The 16,769-nt window shown below is 36.8% G+C and overlaps 1 long non-coding RNA gene across 1 annotated transcript; it reads left to right on the top strand.

Annotated features, from left to right (window-relative positions):
• Nucleotides 1-209: 209 nt before the first annotated feature.
• On the top strand, nucleotides 210-1,112 carry LOC147523306 (uncharacterized). Its single transcript, XR_015196271.1, has 2 exons — nucleotides 210-558; nucleotides 795-1,112. It is a non-coding gene; the product is annotated as an uncharacterized LOC147523306 (long non-coding RNA).
• The last annotated feature ends 15,657 nt before the right edge of the window (nucleotides 1,113-16,769 follow it).

Genomic DNA, 16,769 nt, shown 5'->3' on the forward strand with positions numbered 1-16,769 from the left:
AATGTGGGTTATAGCGTGCCTAACTAAGAGTGTTCAGTTAGTAGGCACACAGTTCTTCTTCACCAGTAGGTAGTGCGTCTGCCTTATAGTACAGAAGCCCGTAGGTTATTGACAGACCATAATTAGTCTTTGGGGAAGTAATGGGCCTCCCTGGTCTGGGAGGTACCAGTCTAGTAGAAAGAAGAATCAATAGACTTTTGCGGCGGTTTGACAGCGGATTTTTTTCATATAATAATAAGGCAATGCTTACGTAGTTTGAATCGCGTTCCCGATGAGAGATGTCCGTTGAAAGTGATCTTGCTGATCAGCGGCGGGTCTAAGGGAGCTCATCTGACGGGAGACTGGACCACGCCAGGAGAAGCACCTGCTACAAGAACGACCAGAAGATTCAAATCAGATATAACCACCAGAGCGGATCTACCTATCTCTGGGAAAGTTGGCGGGAAGCGCAAGATTTATTTTAAAAAACATGTCAGCTTCATGATCAAGGTGTATGATTTTTACGTGTTCACACCTATTCTACCTCTCAGACGACAATATCCCCTTTAATCGACCAAGGTATGGGTTCTTATCTGATTTTGTTAGGAAATTCACAATTATCTTATAATAGTTAGTTAAATTATCAAAGAGGGCTAAATCCTATAGACCAGTCATGATTAGCTATCTCGTTAGTAATTGGATCCAGTCATGGTTCAGTTCTCAATTCTTTTAATTGATCGTTTGTTGTTGATTCTACTCTCCCAAGTTTCTTTTCATAGATTGTTAATTCGTTTATGATTTGATATCCTTGGCAGAATAAAAATCAATTGCTTTGAGTGAGCTGGTGTTAAAGCTACCGTCTATCTTGGTCAAGTCTGTTCAAATTTCTGCTCATCTTTTTAGTCTTTGGTTTCTTTTCATTTGTGTGTCTGCACGCATGTTAGCTTGTGAATCATTTGACTGTGTAATGGATTAAGCGATTGTGGTTGCTTTCAGATTAACTTTAGGCATGGGCGGTGATAATTTCTTCTTAAATAATCAAGCAACATTGAGATGTAGTGTAAATTGCTGATACAAACTTGGATATCTTTTACTTACCGAACTCTCAAGTACTATAACTTAGTTTGCCGGTATAATTTGGTTTTCTTCTTTGTCCATTTATTTGCAGTTTTTTTTTTTTTTTGGGAACAATCAACTTTCTAATTCTTGCAGAAAGTGACAAGCTATGCATGCATGAGGTAAAATTACTTATTTGTTGTATTCATGTTTTGTTGTGTGTCTTGGTTTGCTACTAAATGTCTTTGTTGTATGTTGATAAACGGTTGATTCGAAATTATATTTATGGTAACTGTGCGACAATGGAACATTTTTTCTCTTTTGTGCTAAAGGTTTGGAACTTGTTAAAGTTCCTTCAGCACCTTCTGTTGTGCAATGGCTACTGCTCAAGCTATTGTTGTTGCACAAGCACGTACTTCAAGCTCACTGCTGTTCGGATGTTGTAAGAACATAACCAAGCGACAAAAGATACATCTGGTATGGCTTTTGTAGATGGTAGTTGTGATGGTACATTGTGGGCTATTGTTGCACACCGTGTTTGGTCCTTGGCGAGGTTTCGTCTTTGTTCTATGGTTAATTAAGGATCTCCCCTTATCTAACTTTTACAAATGTTGCTATCTGACTTTGTACAACCTTATTTTCTTATTAACTAAAGATTATAAGCAATTGTTATATGGATTTTATTTATTTTGCAGTTCTCTTTACTGGAATAATCATTAAAGTTAGGTAAATTGTCATTCACTTTATCTTTAGTATTTTTAAGATTTGGTGGGATCAACAATGGTCGCTAAGTATTCAATGAAGATGACCTAGTACTGTAGTGTGGTAGTTGCCCAAGCCTTGTTTTGATCTTTTAGTTCATTAGTTTTTATTTTTTATTTCTTATAGTTTTAACTTTTGTAGATCAAGAAACTTTCTGGCCAGCAAGAAGACTTCTACCTCGGATAGATGTCAAAGCTCTTAGTTTGTTCGGTGCCTCTAAGAATGTCTTTCAAACTATGATGAAGACTAATCACGAGTATTTTACATGAATTCGAATGTGACTTGGTCACAATTCTTTCATAATCCATTCATTTGTATATTATTAAGTACTTATTTATTGATTACCTAAGTCTTATGTTTATTTTTGCTATTGGAATGTTCAATGGAGTTAGTATTTATGAATACTATTTGAATTTTAATGGATTATATTTCAAGTGTATATTTGTTACAGGTTAAATTCAATGTGAAACGTCTGTTTTCAAATATATACATGTTTTTTTTTTTGAAAATATTATAACAATTATCACGGTTTTGCCAGAACTGTCACAAAAGATACGTATTTTTTTGTGATTGTTTTTAAGCAGTTGTTACCGTTTTTAATGGCTGAGAGGGGCTAGTCTGGAACAAATATTTGTAATGGTTTTGGAAAAAAAAATAAATGACCCCCACTCCGTCACGGTTTTGGAAAAAAAAAAAAGACAAAAGATTTTTTGTCACTGTTTTTAACAGTGATATAAAACTTTTTTTCTTGTAGTGTCGAAGAACCTCTTCATCCATAACATCTCTTTGCAACACTCAGTGGCTACAATATACTCGGCTTCTGTAGTGGAGAGGACAACATATTTTTGCAACTTAGATTGCCAAGAAACTGCTCCCGGCCCCCTGTAAAAGTAAACAAATAACCAGAAGTAGACTTCATGGAGTCAACATCATCTACCATGTCTGTATCTGTGTAGTATTCAAGCAAGGTCTTACTTCCACCAAAACACAAATACGCCTTGGAAGTGCCTTTGAGATATCTCAATATCCACTTAACACCTTCTCAATGCTCTTTACCTGGATTTGACAGAAAACGGCTTACAACACTAACGACGAAAGCAATATCCGGTCTTGTACACACTATTGCATACATAAAGCTGCCCACTATGGATGCATAAGGAATCTTTTGCATTTGACTCTACTTATGCTCACCCTTTGGACACATATCTTTGGTCATGCAGAACTGGCCACCAAGCAGACAACTGACTGGCTTCGCTTGATCCATGTTGAATCTCTTCAAAACCTTCTTAATGTAGCTTTCTTAAGAAAGCCACAACTTCTCACTCTTTTCTGTCACGAGTGATCCGCATTCCAAGTATCTTCTTTGCTTGACATAAATCCTTCATCGTAAAGGACTTACTCAAGTCTTTCTTTAGCTTCGATATCTTGTTGATGTTTTGGCCAACTATCAACATATCATCCACATACAACAAGAGCACTATGAAATCCCCATCTGGAAATTTCTGAACAAACACACAATGATCGGAAGTAGACTTCTTGTATCCATGCTTCACCATAAATGACTCAAACTTTATGTACCACTGTCTCAGTGCTTAATTCAACCCATACAAGCTCTTTTTCAGCTTGCATACCAAGTGCTCCTTGCCTTTGACCTCAAACCCCTCTGGCTGGTAGATGTACACATCTTCTTCAAGATCTCCATGAAGAAAATCTGTTTTGATATCTAGTTGCTCAACCTCTAGGTTCATCCTTGCGGTCAGACCCAATACCACCCTGATAAAAGTCATCTTAACTACAGGAGAGAAAATTTCATCAAAGTCAATACATTTCCTTTGACCTAATCCCTTCATAATAAGGCGAGCTTTGTGCTTTAGATGTGGATTATTCTCCTTATGCCTGACTTTGAAGATCCACTTATTCTTGAGAACTTTTCTTCCTTTCGGTTTCTCAACTAAGTCATAAGTGTGATTCTTATGCAAAGAACCCATCTCATCTTGCATGACCTTCAACCACTTCTCCTTGTTTGTACCTTCAAGGGCCTCTTGATTGTACATAGGTTCTCCACCATCAGATAGTAAAATATACGTATGTGGTAGATACCTAGTTGAAGCTTGTCTTTCTCTCTCGGACCTCCTTACCTCATCTCCTTGTGGCTCAGGAGGATGCACTTCTGCTTGCGCAAGTGGTGCACTACACCATAATAGGATATTTGCAACACGCACCTTTTTTTATTTGCAACGTTTATTTACCGTTAGTAAATTTCCAACGCTAAATAAGCGTTGGCAATATTGTAAAGCGTTATTTTATTTGGTTGAATTTCCGGAATTAATTGCTAACGCTTAAAAAGCGTTGGAGAAGTGTTACAAATTAAAAACTTGAAAATTTCGCAAAAGAGGTAAACGAAAAAAAACGAAATATCATTGAGTTAAAAACGAAAATTTCTTTCTCTCCTCGCTCTCTCTCTCTCACCGCCGCATCCCTAAAATCATCATCCCCTCAAAGCTAATTCATCACCGCCGCAATTTTCGGTTATGAAAAATAGATCTCGCACTCAAAACTAATTTTCGGTAGATTAACCAGGTTTGTCTTTCTTTCTTCAAAACTTTAAAGTAATATCCTTGTTCTAGCTCTTATTCAATTTTTTTATTTTGTTCAATTCTTCTAGTGATATAAATGTTGATCAATTTCAAATTCCATAACACATGGTAAATAGCAGGAAATGTTTTTAGTTAAACAATTGGACCAAGGAGGCGAGGCAGTCTTTCTACAACATGAAGTTTTCATGTTTTTATTTACTTGAAAGTTAAAACCATTTGGATAACAACCAAAAAAGTCTAAAAAAACATACGATGAAACAATTACAACACTATATCAATTTTTTTTTTTTTTATAAATTGTGAGGGTAATTGTGTAAAAGAATGAAAATTTATTACTTTAAATGGTTTTTTAATAGGTTGGGTTCCAAGGTTTGAGTTAGGTATTAAAAAAAACAGGTATATTTATTGGTGAGTTTTGAGGATATAGAAATTATTTGAGTGTTGTGTGGTCTCATGAGAATTGTTAGGGGGATGCAGAGATTGATATTTGTGGAAGAGCAAAAAATTGTGAAATCTTTTAGCTTTAGTATTGGTTTCACTATACCTAAAGCTAGAGCACGTGATAAGCATTTGGGTATTTGAAGGACAATTTTGAGGGGTTGAGTTGGAAATTTAAGATGACTAGAATTTTAGTTCAGAGAGGTTTTGCTTCGAATAATCAGAGTCATTCTACGGGTTCTTCGTCATCGGGTACTAGTACTTTGGTTCCTCAGGTTCAGGTTGTGAATGTTATAAGAGATGAGCAGGAAGAGGAATTGTTGGAAATAGGAAGTTTGGATGATGATTCACCTGATTCTTGTTTAAGTTTTGAGGAAAAAATGATGAAAAGAGAAGAACTTTTTGGTGAGAGTAATTAGTTTGTTGTGAGTGAGACTGTGTTTGATGATGAGAAGGAGAAAGTTGGTAGTGATGAGGGTTTGGATTCTGGGATTGTGATGAAAGAGTTGGGTGGTCTTCGAATTAGAGAGAATAGAAATGTTAGGGCAGCGAAATTTCATATTTAATTACAATAAAACTAAGTTGTGAAACTAAATTGCCACTACTCACATATTTTGAATTTACTAAAAAACATATGTATTCAACTATTTGATTAGCATGATAGAATGGGATAGTTAGGTTTCAGCCTGTCTAACTAGTAAATATTGTTACGAAAACTAGATAGAGAGCAAAGAAAAACTAGATACCTAAAATAATAAGAACAAGGAAGAAGAAGTTGGTAAAAGAAAACTTAGCCATGTGTATTTCCCTTGGGACAACTTAGAGTGCTTATTTTGCTTTAGTATATTTTTTCTTTTATCTTGCTTTAGTATATTTTTTTATTATTTTTCTTTAGTTTTCTTTTATCTTGCTTTAGTATATTTTTGGTCTTCACTTTTAGCTCCTTGTGATTAGTTACTCTCTTGACCACTTATGTCCCGGGCCTTCAATCCTTATAGTCTTACTGTTTGAACATGATTTGCTGCTGCTTGTTCTTAGAAGAGTTGTTGTTATTATTGTTTCTAGAATCACGATAATGATTATCAGATGGGGGTGGAATAGGTTTAACATTAGAAGTAGAAGGAGCAGTAGCTCTTTCTTTATCTTTATTATTATTATTCCCATTCAATATGTTTGTGTCGCAATATGTTTGTGTTTGAATGTATTGGTTCGGTTAGAAATTAGTCGACAAAAAAAATGTATTGTTGTGATGATTAGTTTTGAGGACTTGTTTTCTTAGTTAATCAACACTTGGTGTTCATTAGTTCATATTCTAATTTTAAATGATATTTAGATGTTATTTTGATTTTTATGAGTACCCATATGTTTAAAAGTGTGAACTGACTTTGATTAGGTGGAAAGCTTGTTTACCAGACGACTAAGAATAGGGCTAGTGGACCTAAGTGCCACTGTAATGCTTGGAAAGAGAATCCAACGGGTATGTTTTGTTGTTTAAGGGTTATTATGTCTTTGATTTATAAAAATTATATATGCATATGGGTTATTGTTTGATTTGATCAACTTTTCATTGAAATTGATAAGATAAATTGCATTTCATATTGTAGTTTGTTATGTCATATTGTCATACCATCTAAACAAGCATAAATAGAGTCGGAAAGTTGTTAAAGGGGCTTAAATCAAGAACCCGACATTCTACCAATAACGTTGATTACACTAGAAATATATCACTAAAACTAACTGCTTCACAATAAAATATGTGGTCAAGTAGATATAAGGTATGGCAGTTCTCTTGTATGCATCATAAGGTACCGACATCAGATTCAAGTTAGATGTAAATTACCTTATCCTTTCGAACACTATGCCCTAAAGGAGATATGATAGACTACAAGCACGCATTGGACACAGAAGAAACTACTCTTGGTCAACCATGAGTTGTATACCCCAAAGAGGGCTTAAATGATCATCCTTTTCTTTGATCTCGCATATGTTATCTTTAGCAATCGTTTTGACAAATATGGCATGTTAGCATTCATGGCTCGAGCTTGACGCCATGTGAATCAGAATGACGGATAATTTTGTGATCTAAGAAACAAACACCAACAGAACTATCAATTTACGAAAGCTAACTTAAAAGACTTACATGAACAAATATGTAGCATTGTTGTTAGAAAATGAAGCATGCTAGGTTTTGTGTAAATAGGTTTGTTCTTGGGGTTCCATAATGAAATCTCCTTGCTTAAACGATGGTGTAAACAAATTATGCCATCACAAGAGGCCACCATATCTAGAGTAGCAATATCGCCATTGTCATCCTCACAATGGTCGATGTACTTGCCACTACTATCACAATAGCATGGTAAATCTAAATTTACGGACTCCTCAAGTTTTTCATCGGTACACAATTTGACGTCAACTACGTATTGATAGCTGCTGTTGCTTGAAGTTTTCTTATGTTCAGTAGTGAAACAGTGATGAAGTATATGTGGTTGCTTAGATAAAGATATGTCGACTGAGGGTTTGACGGCGGTGCCTGCCTAAGGTGGTAGTATAGCCCAATGTTACGACAGATTAAATCAATTTTTCTTTGTTAGTATTCTTTGTAAATGGTGTGCTACTGGTAATCTTTCGTATAATTTGCTAAGGTGAAGTAAAGTATTCTCATGCATGGTAGACTAAAAGATCTGTATTCTACATGTTTAATATTGCTACCTAGGCCAGCTGCGCTGGACCGACTTAGAGCTTACTTTTGATGTAGTTGGAGTCAAGTTTAGGATTCAACGACTTACACAAAAGCCTTAGTGCTCTATGTCTATATTCAAGGTTTGATTGTGTATTATGTTGTATCAAATTGATAGATTACACAATGTGTTTGTTCAACCCCCCACATGTCTAATTTTGTAGAATGTCTCGGCCAATTCAGAAAGAGTGGATGAATGAATTGGACATATTTGGAGATGTGTACAAACAAGGGGTGGCTGATTTCATTCAATTTGCGACTGTGAACAACCGCGGCTCGACCACATGTCCTTGTCCTTGCAGAGAATGTCGAAATGGAAAAAGCTTTGTGTTTGGTACAATCTTTAGACATTTGATTAGGTACGGGATGGATAAGAATTATCGTGTATGGGTTTTACATGGTGAGAACCCATGTACGGATCCGGTGGTGGAGCCAGTGATTGAAGAAGAAAGCATCGAGGCTGAAGGGCTTGAGATGGGGAATTTTGTTGATGCTTCTTATGGAGTGCATGAAGTAGTTGCAGGTGATTTGAATGAGGATGAAGAAAATCATATGGGGATTTTAAACCACCACCTGTTCTTGAACGTGATTTGGGGAAGAGGTACAACGAATACAAGAAAATGCCAGAACAAAAGCTATACCCTTCATGTGAGGCTCTCGTTACTACACTTTCAGCAGTTGTTGACCTTCATAACTTGAAGAAGAAATATGGTTGGTCGGGAACTAGTGTGTTTGCACTTTTGTCCCTTTTGAGGATATGGTTCCCAGAAGGAATCACTTTGCCATCAAAGTACCACATCTTGAAAGCAATCTTTGAAAAATCTAGGAATGAAAGCCACAAGTATCGATGCATGTGAGAACAATTGTATGTTATACTGGAAAGATGATGCTAAGTTAACGGAATGTCGTCAGTGCAAAGCACCCAGATACAAAGTGAAAGAAGGAAAGATGGGTAAGAAAGAAACAAAAGAGCCGAATAAAGTTTTGAGACATTTTCCCTTGATTCCAAGGCTCAAGAGGTTGTACACTATCCCATGGATAGCGAATGAAATGACATGGCATGACCGAGCTACACCTTCTTGGGATCATATCGACATCCCCCATCGACTCAATCCAATTGGAAAACATGTAAAAAGAGTTGGCCTGATTTTGTTCAGGAAGGGCGTAATGTTTGGCTTGGAATTGCAACTAATGGTTTCAATCCCCGTGGAATACAATCCACTAGCTACAGTTGTTAGCATGTTTACTTGGTACCTTATAATCTCCCCCCTTCTTTATGTATGAAACCAGAGTTCCAAATGATGTGTTTGCTGATACCTGGGCGAAAGGCACCAGGTCAAGATATCGACATTTTTCTTCAGCCATTGTATGAGGAGTTGGAACAGTTGTGGAAGGAAGGGGTGATGGCTTATGACATGCATAAAAAACAGCATTTTACCTTGAGAGCTATGCTAATGTGGGGTATTCATGATTTTCCTGCTTTTGGAAACTTAGCGGGCTGTATAACACATGGGTTACAAAGCATGTCCGATTTGTTTAGATAACACTCAATCGATATATCTTGAGCATGCAAAGAAGATTGTTTACACAAACTATCGCCCTTTTCTTCCGTTGGGTCACCCGTTTTGGTCAGGCAAATACTTGGGACTTAAGACTGAAGAGTTGAACATTGCTCCACTAAGGTTAAGTGGAGAAAAAGTTATGCAGCAGGTGAGTCATATCAAGTATACGCCGGGTAAAATCCCAAATCCCAAGGTAGCAAAAGAAGCACATCTGATGTGAATTTGGATGATAGTGTAGATGATGAAGATGTTCAAATTCTGAGGCTTGGTATAAAAGGTCTATTTTTGGGATATGCCCTATTGGCCCACTCATAAATCCCGACATGTTGTTGATGTGATGCATCTTGAGAAAAATGTTGCGAACATCTACTAAATTACATCCTAGACAAGAAAGACAAGTCAAAGGATCTGATGGGTGTCTTGAGAAGATATAAGGAAGATCTTGAATTCCACGATTGGTCGATGGATGCAATCAGACCGATCCGCGGAAACTAATAAAACAGAAGGCTCCATTTGTCCTAACTAAAGATGAGAAGTTAAATTTCTGCAAAATTTTGAAGGACTTGAAGCTTCCTTCTGGTTTCTCATCAAATCTGAGCAACATTGTCACTTTAAATCCACCTGGTTTGCTCGTAATGAAATCACATGACTATCATGTCATTATGTGTTATTTGCTACCTGTATTGCTTCAACATGCTTTTCCTAAACATCGTGACCTGCGAAGAGCTATTCATCAGATAAGCTTATTATTCAACTTGTTGTGCTCTAAAGTCTTAGTCCGGCAACATATCCAAGAGGCCAAGTACATGGTTGCGAAGCATTGTGCGTTTGAAAAAATATTTTCCACCATCGTTTTTGATATCGGCATCCACCTCATGGTGCATTTGGTGATGATGAAGCGCTACTTTGTGGAACTGTGCATCAAAGGTGGATGTTTCCATTTGAACGTTATGTAAATTACTTTTACCTTAATATCTTCTCTAGCTTTTTCTATAATTGGATTTTAAAATTGAAAGTGTATACTTAAATTTTTATTCTAATAGAGGCGATGAAAGAGTGTAAAAATATTCCCAAAGATAAATGATATGTTGAAGGGTCCATTCAGAGTCTTATATTGTTTCTGAGTCAGTTAGGTATGCTATGGAGTATATGCCCAATTCACGGGATGGAAATCATAAATCGAAGCATGTGGCCTTTCTGGATGAAGATGGCGAGTATAGTGATGAAGGGCCTTTGCTCGATGGTAAAAGATCTGTGACCCTAAGTGTTAAACAATGGATTCAAATCGTAAATGGGTCTGCTTTTAGACTAGACGTCGAAAAGCTTGATGATTACTACAGGTGTGTTTTTTTTGACACATTTGGTTTCTAAACCCACTCTAGTACTCTACATGAAAATACTTATGTGTAATTGCATGAACGATTTGTAGTGAATACCGCTCCTTACAATCTCGTGGTAGAGGAAAAGGGGTTGCAAAGTCAGAAGTGCAGATACAAACAGATTTCATTGTGCAGTTATATAACAAGGTATTGTTTAATTCATCCATTAGTTAAATAGGAAATCTGAAGTTAGTAATATTAGCTTTCTAACTATCGTCTTTTACAGTTATTGGCTGCAAATGACACCAAGAGTGACTTATGGCGATTAGTTGAAAGACCATTGCACCAAGCTAAAAGCGTATAGAAAGTACGCATCAATGGTTTTGTCTTTTTCTACTAGGTCGCATGATGAAACAGTTGCCACACAAGATAGTGGTGTTTGCATGGAGGCAATCACCGTTTTATGTCAAGTAGGAAAGACAAAAATCTAGTAGATGCATCGACGAAGTGGTATGGGGTTATTGAACAAATATTAGAAATTTGGACTATCTGAGGACTTTCAACAAGTCGTCTTTTATTGCAATTGGGTGAGGGTGGAGGACAAGACCAATGGCTGCAAGCTCTGTCCAGACTCTAATTTGGTGTTGGTCAATCTTAATAAGATGAAAAGTGCTGATCAGTACTTTGATGAGCCGGTCATTCTCGCTTCCGAAGCTAGTCAAGTGTTTTACTCGAAGGACTTGAAAAATCCTAATTGGTCGGTAGTCATACATTCACCGAGGCGATTGACGTGTGGAGTTGACTCACTAGATGTACCAACTATTTTCCAATCTACCCTTGAGGACCAACCTAATTTGAAGCCTTTGATGAAGTGCTTAACCTGATTGTAATTGTTGTAGTTTCCAAACTATGATACAATTTTTTGCTTTAAAGTTGCCAGTCTTAATATGTATGCTTATTGTGTATATTATTATTATTATTCATTTTGTTTGTTATGTATCTATCTGGGGTTTATTAAATTGGTGGTATGTGTGATAAGGTAAAGAAATACTTTTGTTTGGATTGAATTGTGTATATACTTTTATTTATTCTTCTTTCTCACCTTTCATGATTATATTTTTCAGTACCAGACAACTAATAGACTATTTTGCAATATATGTTAGGATTTCATTTGAAATGGTATCAGGTCAACCACAGCCTAGTGCATCTCAACCTTCTAGTTCTGCCTCACATGCATCACAACCTTCTATTTCAGTTTCACATGCATCTCAGCATTCAGGCGACACGCAAGAATCAGAAAATGTTAGGAAGTTACCTGTACAGATTGATATTGATGGTGTTGTCGTTGGTGATAATGCCTCCAGATGGAATACTCGCGCTGGTAGTCTCATTCGAGCTCGTATCCCAGTTAGTTACACTGATTGGAGGCTTGTACATCCTGACTTCAAGGATAAGGTTTGGAATGCCTTAATGGTAAGGTTTACCTCTAATTTTTTTTTAATGCATACTAGACATTTTGAGTTCTAGCTTCATTCACATTACTATATAACTTGTGTTTTACAGCGTGAATTTGAAGTTACAAATGTCGACCAAGCACTAGCTCGTTCACATGCAGAAAAAAACTTTTGTATTAAGTTTAGATATGGAAAATGGGTCTTGAGAAAAGATATATTGAATAAATTTGAGACCTTGGAAGAACAAATCGCCGCATGCCCAGATGGCATTGATCCAAATCATTGGGAACAGTTTGTACTATATGAGAACACTCAAGTGATGACAAGAAATCAAGAATGGTGAGAATATAAAACCGAATGATTCTCGACATACACTTGGGGGATCATTATGCCAACATGTTGCATAAAATGGTAGGTGTCTTTCCATAAACTTTTAAATTTTGATTACGATATGCTAACAATTATTTACCAATGTACATGTAGAATCAACAAAATCCGGACAAGATACACAGACGGGTAGACAGCTGAAAACCAGGACATGAACGTCGTAATGGAACTGTTTTGGAGAGCGCTCGAGCCCGTTATGTGAGTTTGCATTTCACTTGAGTTCCAACTATAATTTTGTTAAGTCTTTGGCATAGTATTTCCCTTTGTAAATGATGCACGAACTAGTGTGTAGGATGTTAGTTCGTTATTTTGTTATTATAGACAATTTTTTCTCGACTGATTTACCTTAAGTTTGTACTAACTTGTTAGTTTTGAACTAATTTCCATGGAAAACACTATAGGAATTGGTGGAGGCTGCTCAAAAGAAAAGAAAAAAATGCAACTTTAAGTGGAGAGGGCAGTGCAACTCATCTTGATTTTGATAATGACGAATTGACCGAAGTCTTAGGAGCGGACAAAAGGAATAGGACTCGTGGAATCAGCTCTAACCTCTCTAAGAAGCAATTAAAACGTACAAGTATTGCGAAGGTGATGTTAGCACAAGCAAGGTCTTCATCAAATTCTGAATTTAAGGGAGAAATGAGTGAGATGAAGTCCTCCATAGCTAGAGTTGAGGATGTGTTGATGGTGAGTTTGCCTTAAATATAAAACTTATTGCTTTCATCATATATATAAATCTTAGTTTTGTCATTCATTTTGTCAGGATATGCTTAAGCTTGTAACCAACAATGGAATGTCGAATAGTCAACCGCTATGGGGGGATACAACACCCGGAACCGATGTTGGTACCAACTCAGTTCGCCGTTCGTCTCAACAAAATTTAATGAATATGTTTGAATCTGCGAGCCCTCATTGTTAAACCCTTGTGTAACGCCTTTAGTATTTTTGTAATTATTTTTTTTCTATTTATTAATTAATTAAATTATTTTATTTTCAAAATTGAAAGGATCGGATTCGGGATATGTGGGCCGGTTTTGGGCCCGATATTTTGGAACTCTTGGGTTTTACCCAAGTATATAAACACTTTTTCTAGAAAATAGGGTTCATAAAAAATAATAATATGTTAAAAATGGAGGCAGAAAAAAACTTTTGTTTGGGCGTTGGGCGTCGCCAAACGAATCGGCTAGGAGGATTCCCATTGTTTGGTTGGAACATCTGGTTGATAGCTATTTGGCTATTTCACCGAGTTATAGTTTTCGTATATGATACTTGTTTAATGTTTACATTTTTTCTTTTCTTGTTCATTATATTGTTGTTTCGGGTAGTGTCATATTAGTAGATTTAACTCTGTTGAGACTTCGGAAACTTCGACATTTCAGTTTTCCGGAAGCGGATGGGCGTTAAAGGCGATTAAAGCCCCATTAGAGAAATCGTTATTTTCTTTGTTTTCTATGTGTATACTCTTGTTGATTTATCTAGTGGTGGTTGTGGTTGTTTTAAAAGTTGATTTTCGGGATGATTAATGTTGTAGGGGTTGGAGTATTGGATTTTTGGATGTTTGTTGGGATGGGTTGTAGGGATGGCGTCTTTGGAGAATGGGCCGATTTTGGGCGGAAGCTCCATTAATGGTTGGCCAGAAACGCCCGATAAAAGTATGAGGACCCGTGATTGTTTAAGTTTTGTGTTGATTGATTGTTGGGGTTTGATGTATGGGTGTTTAGGTCCATTTTAGTAGGTTTGGGAGACTTGAACCAAAGCTTTAATGGAGATCGAAATCTTAGATCTAGGTTGAAGAAGAGTATTGAATCACCGATATTGGAGTTTTTGTTTTCATTAAAGTGGTGTGGGTTTCTATTTGAGTCAAACCACTAGGTTGAATTAGGGTGGATCGTGTGGAGGCTAGTGGTGGCCTTTGTTTTGGTGGCCATTTGTTGGGAGGAGATGATGAAGCGTTTTTTCAATTTTGGGCCTTGTTTTCGGGCTTAAGTTTTTTGCTTTGGGCCGGAAATGTTTTGTTTTAGTTGGGCCCGATTGATTTTTAGTTGTTTGGCCGAAATTTCAAATAGATGGTTGGCGTTTTAAATTTTAGACTTTTAGTTTTATGTGGGCGAAATCTAATTTAAGTGGTTGGGCCATTTTTCTATATATTTTGGTTTGGGACCAGTTCTAATATTAGTCTATGGGCCGTTTCATTTGTATTTTTGGACCGAACCACTTAACTATTTTGGGCCAGTTTCTAATATTGCTTGGGACCAGTCCATTGGACTTAAAATAGATCTATTTGTGTCTTTACATGTTTAGACTTTCGGGTTCTAAGGTTTGGGCTTGGCCAGTTGGGTCCGAACCAGGACCGTGGTCATGAGCCCATGAGCCATGCACCTTTGCCCATAGCCATGAACCATGGCTATGACCCGATCTTGACCATGAAAACGTTGACTTGGACTTTGACAATGATGGGTTGACTTTGACCATGGCGACATTGATTTTGACGTTGACCATGATGTGTTGACTTTGACCATGATGGGTTGACTTTGATGTTGACCATGATGGGTTGACTTTGACCATGATGTGCTGACTTTGACTTTGACCATGATGTGTTGACTTTGACTTTGACCGTCGACCGTTGACTTTGACATTTGACCGTTTGACTTTGACCGTTGACTGTGAAAGTTGACTTTTCCAGTTTTATTATGTTTTGTTTATATGGATATATATAGTAATAAAATATTGTCGATATTATATAACTTGGATGGTCATTATCTAATTAAGATTTGGCGTGAGTAGTGTGTAAAACATATATGTATTGGGCTTTGATTGTGGACCGTGGATTTGTTTATTTGTCTTCACGTTTTATGTGTATATTATATGGACACATATAGTAATAAAATGTTGTGGAAGCTTGTATAATTGGGTGGTCATTATCTAAGAAAGATTTGACCTTGATGTTGTGTATTTTTTTGACACGCGTGCCGATATTGAGATGTTAGGAGATATTATATTCCTAATAATGTTATAATAAAAATGTATGTGATACGTTGAAGCATTGTGACATGATATAATATCTTTGGGATAGTTATATTAATGCAATATCTTGGAGAAATGTATATACACTCCATTATTTTATATGTGAGATGCTAATATAGAATCGGTGAATATTTGCCCACCTGAGTGTGGTGTAGTGCAATAATATATTGGCACGTGAAAGAACGAAAGTGACTATGAGATATAATTGAGATGTTTCTAGATATTATGGCTTAGTGCAATAAGGTAATTGACCAAGCGCACGTGATATAGTAGAAATGTTTATGAGTCATTAATGTATGACACCAATAAATTACATAACGAAAATCCTAGAACCCGACTACCACAACTCATGTGATTGGCCCTTCCGGGCGTTAACCAATGGCCTTCGGTGGCCCTCCGGCATTTCGCTTAAAATTTGAATGGCCTTCGGCCCCCCGGGGCGAGCCGAATAGTGGCTTGATTATTCCGTTCGCAAAATAGAACGATGATGGGCAATATTTTATGCCGAATAGTGGCGGTCTTACATAGATTTGGCTTCCGTGTGAGGATTTACGGTGTCGCGGCATCCCGGCGGGGGTGGTTACGCACGCGAGTGGCTCATTATGTAAGGGGAGGCATGTGGATGTACATGTTCGGCGTTGGGTTCGCGATTGTGGTAGCCGGGAAACTAGGTAAAGACATAGATACGACGCGATTTTAGGGACACACAAAGAAAGCCCGAAATAATCTAATTATGGTAATATGTTGGTAAATGATATATCTCTAGATAGATGATTTGTATATGGTTGGTTGTTATAGTTTAGTTAGAACCTAAAGCCTCGATGGAGGAACTACATGCCTTATTTATTATGAGTATAGTTGTTGTGTGGTTAGTGGGAAGTTAAAAGTACCGAATGGAGGAACTACACGCCTAATTTAGTGTACTTAAGAATGTTAAAAAACCTCGATTGGAGGAACTACCTGCCTAGATTATTGTACTTAAGAATGTTGTATTAGTCGTTGAAAGTTAAAGCTCCGGTGGAGGAACTAACTACCGTTATGGATTGTGTATATATATGTATATTATATGTTGTATTTTAGGACTACTCACACCAACATTTTATAATCTTGACCCGATTTGCATGTTTGCTTATCGGGTGTGTTCGATAAATGAACATAGTTGATAAGTCTTGACAGGTTTAGTGTTGAAGAAGGTTGGCTTTGCTTGTGGTTTGCATTAATTGAAATTTACATCTCGGATCGTTTTGTTTTTCCCTTGAGGTGATATAACTTTTCAGTCTAGACAATGTTTTTGTATTCTCATTTGTATATTTTAATTAAAGAGTTATTGAAAAGAGATTTGTAACCTAATCTTAATTGGGAATTTTTGTAATGAAGAGGACTTTTGTATAATTGAAATTTTTATTGGTTTTTTAATTATCCGATATTTTAAAACTGTTTATGGGTTTTGGGAG

The sequence above is a fragment of the Coptis chinensis genome, chromosome 1 (assembly GCF_015680905.1).
Source record: "Coptis chinensis isolate HL-2020 chromosome 1, ASM1568090v1, whole genome shotgun sequence".
In the NCBI taxonomy this organism is placed as follows: domain Eukaryota; kingdom Viridiplantae; phylum Streptophyta; class Magnoliopsida; order Ranunculales; family Ranunculaceae; genus Coptis; species Coptis chinensis.